Source organism: Pygocentrus nattereri, chromosome 9 (genome assembly GCF_015220715.1).
Source record: "Pygocentrus nattereri isolate fPygNat1 chromosome 9, fPygNat1.pri, whole genome shotgun sequence".
Taxonomy (NCBI): domain Eukaryota; kingdom Metazoa; phylum Chordata; class Actinopteri; order Characiformes; family Serrasalmidae; genus Pygocentrus; species Pygocentrus nattereri.
In genome coordinates this window covers 7,980,177-7,988,476 of record NC_051219.1, presented here as the reverse complement: position 1 = coordinate 7,988,476, position 8,300 = coordinate 7,980,177, and the positions used below count along the sequence as shown (strand labels likewise).

The 8,300-nt window shown below is 42.1% G+C and overlaps 1 pseudogene; it reads right to left on the bottom strand.

Moving 5' to 3' along the window:
- Positions 1-5,717: 5,717 nt before the first annotated feature.
- LOC119264118 lies at positions 5,718-5,867 on the bottom strand (annotated as a pseudogene).
- Positions 5,868-8,300: the final 2,433 nt, after the last annotated feature.

Genomic DNA, 8,300 nt, shown 5'->3' with positions numbered 1-8,300 from the left:
TTATCAGATTATAATGTAGAACAGTGTTTTATTTAGTTTATCAGGTTAAACAGAGTTAAACTCAGACTCGCTGCTCTCTCAGCTGAAGATCTGATAACCTGTATTCTTTATCAGATTATAATGTAGAACAGTGGTTTTATTTAGTTTATCAGGTTAAACAGAGTTAAACTCAGACTCTCTGCTCTCTCAGCTGAAGATCTGATAACCTGTATTCTTTATCAGATTATAATGTAGAACAGTGTTTTATTTAGTTTATCAGGTTAAACAGAGTTAAACTCAGACTCTCTCCTCTCTCAGCTGAAGATCTGATAAGCTGTATTCTTTATCAGATTATAATGTAGAACAGTGTTTTATTTAGTTTATCAGGTTAAACAGAGTTAAACTCAGACTCTCTGCTCTCTCAGCTGAAGATCTGATAAGCTGTATTCTTTATCAGATTATAATGTAGAACAGTGTTTTATTTAGTTTATCAGGTTAAACAGAGTTAAACTCAGACTCTCTGCTCTCTCAGCTGAAGATCTGATAACCTGTATTCTTTATCAGATTATAATGTAGAACAGTGTTTTATTTAGTTTATCAGGTTAAACAGAGTTAAACTCAGACTCTCTGCTCTCTCAGCTGAAGATCTGATAACCTGTATTCTTTATCAGATTATAATGTAGAACAGTGTTTTATTTAGTTTATCAGGTTAAACAGAGTTAAACTCAGACTCACTGCTCTCTCAGCTGAAGATCTGATAACCTGTATTCTTTATCAGATTATAATGTAGAACAGTGTTTTATTTAGTTTATCAGGTTAAACAGAGTTAAACTCAGACTCTCTGCTCTCTCAGCTGAAGATCTGATAACCTGTATTCTTTATCAGATTATAATGTAGAACAGTGTTTTATTTAGTTTATCAGGTTAAACAGAGTTAAACTCAGACTCGCTGCTCTCTCAGCTGAAGATCTGATAACCTGTATTCTTTATCAGATTATAATGTAGAACAGTGTTTTATTTAGTTCATCAGGTTAAACAGAGTTAAACTCAGACTCACTGATCTCTCAGCTGAAGATCTGATAACCTGTATTCTTTATCAGATTATAATGTAGAACAGTGTTTTATTTAGTTTATCAGGTTAAACAGAGTTAAACTCAGACTCTCTGCTCTCTCAGCTGAAGATCTGATAACCTGTATTCTTTATCAGATTATAATGTAGAACAGTGTTTTATTTAGTTCATCAGGTTAAACAGAGTTAAACTCAGACTCTCTGCTCTCTCAGCTGAAGATCTGATAAGCTGTATTCTTTATCAGATTATAATGTAGAACAGTGTTTTATTTAGTTTATCAGGTTAAACAGAGTTAAACTCAGACTCACTGCTCTCTCAGCTGAAGATCTGATAACCTGTATTCTTTATCAGATTATAATGTAGAACAGTGTTTTATTTAGTTTATCAGGTTAAACAGTATTAAATACGTACTCACTGCTCTCTCAGATGCGACTCTGCCTCAACAGAAATCCTCCAGACTGCAGTCCTTCACAAACTTGTGCCGCTGTTAAATGCAGAGGAAAGTTTCTGGTTTTACTGAAGGTGTGAAGTTTACTGGTTTCAACTGGTTCAAGCTGAAGAACAGTCAGAGATTCTCTAACAGAGACTCTAAGGGGAGATGGCAATCATCTGTTGTAGACTTTGTGGGGGAAGCATATAAAGCCCTGCTCAGCCAATCAAATCATCCCTCAAGTTGTGAGCCAATCATGTCCAACCTAGATGCCAGAGAAGCTCTTCTAAGTGTTAGGACAGTTCACTTCATCAAAAGCAAAACAGGTCATTGTGCTGCACTGGGCATTCTTCTTCATTACTTTACAAAAGTCAGTTTTAATGAACACATTACTGATCATTCTGTTATAATACACTGTAATACTGAGGCTGTAGACAAACTACAGCCATTCAGTCCAGCAGACACTCGCACTACAGAGGATTGTTACCGCTGCTGTAGCTCAGTTACACTTTTACTGTCTCTGATACTGTCTGTTACAGGCTGTTGTGTAATATGAACACACTTTTATTGCGCAGTTTGGATGTGGGCTGGTGTGCAGGTTAGTTAAATGTGTGCTACTTTGTGCTGCTTCAACTCATTTTCTGTTCTGACTGGACGACCTCAGTGTGTGAGACTGCAGGGTTGTGTCTCAGACAGGACTGTGTGCAGTGTTGGGCACTCCAGGGCACGGTGTTAGCCCCATTCCTGTTCAACCTGTACACCTCTGACTTCAGGTACAACACAGAGTCGTGTCATCTGCAGAAATTCAGGTGACACACCCATTGTGGGGTGCACAAGGTGCACAATGGACAGGAGGAGGAACACAGAAAGCTGGTGAAGGACCTTTTGGCTGGTGTAAGCTGAACTAGCTACAGCTGACCATCAGTAGGACTAAGGAGATGGTGCTGGACTTCAGGAAGGCCAAACCTGCCTTGTCAGTAGTTACTATTGATGGTGTTGATGTGGAGGTGGTTGGGACATTCGAATATCTGGGTGAGCACTTTGACAACAAGCTGGACTGGAGCTGTAACATTCTGGCGGTGTACAAGAGAGGCCAAAGCTGTCTCTTCCTGCTGAGGAGGCTGAGGTCTATTGGTTTGTGCACTAAGTTCCTATAGACTCTACCAGTCTGCTGTAGCGAGTGCTTTACTCTATGCTGTTGTGTTCTGGGGCAGCAGCATTAACAAAAGTGCTCTGAACAAAATTAGCAAACTTATTAAGAAGGCTGGCTCTGTTGTTGGAGTTCAGCTGGACTCTTTGGAGGTTGTGCAGAACACAGGATGCTCAACAAGCTGTTAGCCATCTTGAACAACATCTCACACCCTCTGCATGCTACACTGGATGAACGGAGAAGCTCATTCAGTGGCGTCTGTTACTGCAGCGCTGTGTTAAAGAGCTGTGTGAGATCTTTCTTACCTCCTGCTATACGGCTCTACAGCGAGTCTCCTTACTGCAGAGACGGTACTGATCTGCTGCTGTCTGAGCTGAACCTCTATCTATCTATCTATCTATCTATCTATGAAAATTGTGGAAAAAGGATGTAGAGAACTGCCTGTTGTGTAAGATTCACATCATCATGCTGACTTTTCTTATTGGGGTTTTCATTCCACCTTAAATAATTCCATAGATAGATGCTAGTGTCCATCCAGGTGGATAAATGTAACATATACATAATTTAAGCTGGAATTGGAAATGGGAATAAGAAGCTGTCACACTACTACTGTGTTAAATATAGCCTCATGGGCTCAGGAATACTTGAGAAAACCATTGTCACTTAAGAGAGTCAGCTGCTCCATCAATAAATGCAACTGGAAACTATTACATAGAACATCAATTCTATGCAGAAACACCACATCATCTCAGATGGTCGAAGAGACAGTGGAAATGCACTATATTTCCAACAGTTTTCACTCACCCATCCAAATCATTGAATTCGGGTTCCTAGGCCTGCAGACTGCTTCTACAGACATTAGTGAAAGAATGGGTCGCTCTCAGGAGCTCAGTGAATTCCAGCGTGGTACCGTGATCGAACGCCACCTGGGCAGCAAGTCCAGTCGTGAAATTTCCTCACTACTAAATATTCCACAGTCCACTGTCAGTGGGATTATAACAAAGTGGAAGCGATTGGGAACGCCAGCAACTCAGCCACGAAGTGGTCAGCCACATAAAATGACAGAGTGGTCAGCGGATGCTGAGGGGCATAGTGCGCAGAGGTCACCGACTTTCTGCAGAGTCCATCACTACAGACCTCCAAACTTCATGTGGCCTTCAGATCAGCTGAAGAACAGCGTAGAGAGCTTCATGGAATGGGTTTCCATGGCCGAGCAGCTGCATCCAAGCCTCACATCACCAAGCGCAGTGCAAAGCATGGAATGCAGTGGAGTAAAGCGCCACCACTGGACTCTAGAGCAGTGGAGACGTGTTCTCTGGAGTGACCAATCACGCTTCTCCGTCTGGAAATCTGATGGATGGGTCTGTCTTTGGTGGTTGCCAGGAGACGGTACTTGTTTGACTGCATTGTGCCAAGTGTAAAGTTTGGTGGAGGGGGGATCATGGTGTGGGGGTGTGTTTCAGGAGTTGGGCTCGGCCCCTTAGTTCCAGTGAAAGGAGCTCTTAAAGCTTCAGCACCAAGAGATTTTGGGCAATTTCATGCTCCCAACTTTGTGGGAGCAGTTTGGGGACGGCCCCTTCCTGTTCCAACATGACTGTGCACCAGTGCACAAAGCAGGTCCATAAAGATGTGGATGAGCCAGTTTGGTGTGGAAGAACTTGACTGGCCTGCACAGAGTCCTGACCTCAACCCCATAGAAAACCTTTGGGATGAATTAGAGCGGAGACTGTGAGCCAGGCCTTCTCGTCCAACATCAGTGTCTGAACTCACAAACACACTCCTAACACTTGTGGAAAGACTTCCCAGAAGAGTTGAAGCTGTTATAGCTGCAAAGGGTGGGCCGACATCATATTAAACCCTATGGATTAAGAATGGAATGTCAGTCAAGTTCATATGCGTGTGAAGCCAGACGACTGAATACTTTGTGCAGTACAGTGTATGTGCTATGGTCAGTCCACATTTCAGCTTATTTTTGGTAAAACTGGACATGAGTTCTCCATGCCAAACACAAAAGGGACTATCCACTTATAAGTGAATAACTTAGAAGTGAAAGGTGCAAAAAGCTCACATCTCTCATGGTATGAGGAAGCGTCAGTGCCCACAGAATGGGTAACTTGCTTATTTGTGAAGATACCTTTGACATGGAAGCATATAGAGTTTTTTGAGAGAGGCATATCCATCAAGACATCTTCTCCCAGGAAGTCCATAGTTATCTCTTCCAGACAATGGCAGGCCTCATCAGAATCAGATAACAATGACCATGGAGTATTGAGCAGCTGAAGTCTTGTATCAAGCATGAATGGGCAAAAATTCCACTTACAAAACTTATAAAAGTGTAATTAAAAGTAAAGGTGATGTAACAGAGTAGTAGAGAGGTCTTTATCCCAACTGTTTGAATGGGTTACATCAATTACTGAATGTACTCATATTAATGATTAGGTGACCCTGGATTGATAATTAAAATTATTCTGATAATTAAGGTGTTAAAAATACATAATTTTGCATGAAAGATAAAGGATACATGAGTGGGGGGTGGAGGGTGAGGGGGTCTCTAATCCCTCCCTTCACTCCCCACATCAAGAAAAGATGGTATTATCGGTTTCATGGTTACTTGCATGACAACTAAGAGTCATGTGACTGATGACAGATGTTCCCATATCAAGTATGAAGTATCAAGTGTCTCTTAGCAGTGAACCTGCTGGGGTCTATTACACACCAGCCCCTGCACCAGACTTTCAAAGCTCTCTGTCATGTCCACCATGGACCACAGAAGACAGTCTTCATGACACCTGCCAATCTTGTCCTCACAGGCAGGGTTAAGTAAGTGATACTTTTTGATCCCACAACCGGGGAAATTCCACCTCCGCATTTAACCCATCCATGAAGTGAAACACCACATACACACACTAGTGAACACACACACTAGGGGGCAGTGAGCACACTTGCCCAGAGCGGTGGGCAGCCCTATCCACGGCACCCGGGGAGCAGTTGGGGGTCAGGTGTCTTGCTCAAGGACACCTCAGTCATGGACTGTCAGCCCTGGGAATCGAACCGGCAACCTTCCGGTCACAGGGCCAAATCCCTAACCTCCAGCCCACGACTGCCCCCCAAAATTATGCAGTCGAGATTCCCGCATTTGGGGAATTCGCAAGGGTCAGCACCACCCAAGTGCAATGGCAGAGCCTCACCCTGGGTGAACCACCTTCGTGATCATGGTGTCGCCCCTGCCAGGTAAGTAAGGTTCACTGCAGAACAAGCAGTTCTGCACTGACGTATCACTAAGTACAAAATAGCCACTGTGCCTACTGCTCCAGAGACCAGGCTTAGGATTCTAACACTGTGTGCTGATGCTGTGGCTTGGTGATGAGCCCCCTCTCTCCGGGGAGCTGGCTTTGTTCTCCCATCTCACATGTGGTTCAGGGGTCTGTTAGCCTCGTGCCAAAGTTCAGTTTTCTGCAAACCTATAAATAATGAGTTAAACCACAAGTGAGAAAATTCCCAAGAACATAGACAGAAGTGTTAAGATAAAAGATGGAGGTGTTAAGATAAAGGATGGAGGTGTTAGCTGACTCACTGGCCCATTATAGTCCTGTTAATAACAGAAAAACACTACAGCAATATACTTTAAACAGCTGGTAGCAGCTTTAGATTCTGTGTCTGTGTGTTTGAGCATTCAAAGCAGTGAAACTCACATTATTATTAATATTATTATTATTATTATTATTATTATTATTATCCTTAACTGAAACACTTATTTTCTATTTATTATATCCACTTAGCATTTAACAACCCTCCTCCATACAGCATCTGCTTTGCCTCTTTCTTTACTAACTCTTGAAAAATCTTCATCAAATATAATGTAACATACGTATCTATCTAGAAAACTTCAAGCATAGAAATAAACACAAAACTGAGCATGAAGAAAACTCAAAATTTTAATAAACAGATTGTAAAGATCTGACTCAAACACACAGAGGCTTCCAAAGTCAAAGTCATAATGACAGAGTATTCAAATTGAAAATGACCTGAGCTCAACCTTAGCTATACACACACACACACACACACACACACACACACACACACACACACACACAAACACACACACATTTATTTTTTTGAATGATCCTTTTCACCCCTACATTCAGCCTATCTACAGTGAGTGTTACCTTTTTAGGGAATTTCCCCTTTGACACCTTTTTCATCATTCAGGTTTTCACGTATTCCTTTATAAACCATTTTCCATTTCTGTAAGGGTCCTGGTCTTGTTCCAGAAGGTTGCTTCCCCAAACCTGGTGGTACGTTTTTATTATTTTAGAAATGGAAATTCACAGACCTGCTCCACTTAGCACTCCTCTTGGGCCAGAAACAGTAACGCACCACTGAACTGAAGAGAGCATGCCAGCTGGGCCTGACCTCCCTCACGCTGCAAATGAGCACTAAGCAATAAAACTACATCCTTATTATTTTATCAAGTGTCCATCATGACCCTGGGAGACTTGTTGTGACCACCTAACTCTCTCCTAAATGTAAACATGTTCAGTTAGAGGGAAATCAGGACTAGACGCAGTGAGATTCAGTCAACGAAGATAGTGAAGTCAGTCAGAGCCACTCTCAGTCAGGCCTGGGGCCTTGAAGTTTTCTGAATGGTCAATTTTATTCAACTGACACAAGTACTACGAAATGACTTTTAATGTTTTGTCTGATCAACCTGTTTATATTATATACTTACAAACAAATTTTACATTCGATGCCGGCAAAACACTCAAGAAGGAATAAAAACAATTGGGACAGAAGCAAAATGAGTGAAATGTTTTTTTAAACATTCCTCAATAAGCAGGTGAACAGGTGACAGGTGAAGGTGTCACGATGGTGTGCAAAAGAATCCAATAGAGGCTCAATCTTAGCACTTTGTACCAAACTTTGTCTGCCGCTGAGTTCTCTGGGCCTGAGCTCATCTCAGATGATCTGAACGACACTGAAAGTGTGTGCTGTGGTCAGACGAGTCCACATTTCAGCTTGTTTTTCAGGAAGAAAAACAACAAAAAAAACGTCGAGTTCTCTGAGTTCTCTGTGACTTTTATCAGCACAAGGTGTAAAATAAGAAAAAGCTGTCATGGTATCGGGGGCATCAGTGCCCATGGCACAGGTGACTGGCATATGTGTGAAGATACCTTAAACGCAGAGGTTTATACTGGGATTTTAGTGAGGCATATGTTGCTATTAAGACGATGGCTTTTCCAGGGAAATCCATGGATATTTCAGCAAGACAAGGCCAGGACCCTTTCAGCATGTGCTACAACAGCGTGGCTTCATACACAGTGTGTGTGCTTGACTGGCCTGCCTGCCTCCTATCATCTCTTGTGTTGTCTAATGAGTAAAAACGACCCCCCACTATGTTGTTTCAACCTGAAACGTGGTGTTTCCTAGAGAGACCCCAACCTTAGAAAAAGTGGCACATCGCCTTTCTTCACATCCAGGGTACAAAGACTGTCTTAGGGCCATTTTTGACCCGTCAATTATAAAATAATTTACATACCACAAAAACTACAAAGACACACACAATGAGAAATTAAGACGGTGTGCTAGTGATTGAGTTGTGCATGTGCAGCATCTGCAGGAGGCCAGAGAAACCATGAGGTAGTTCTAACCTTCTAGATTGTTATCTTGAAATC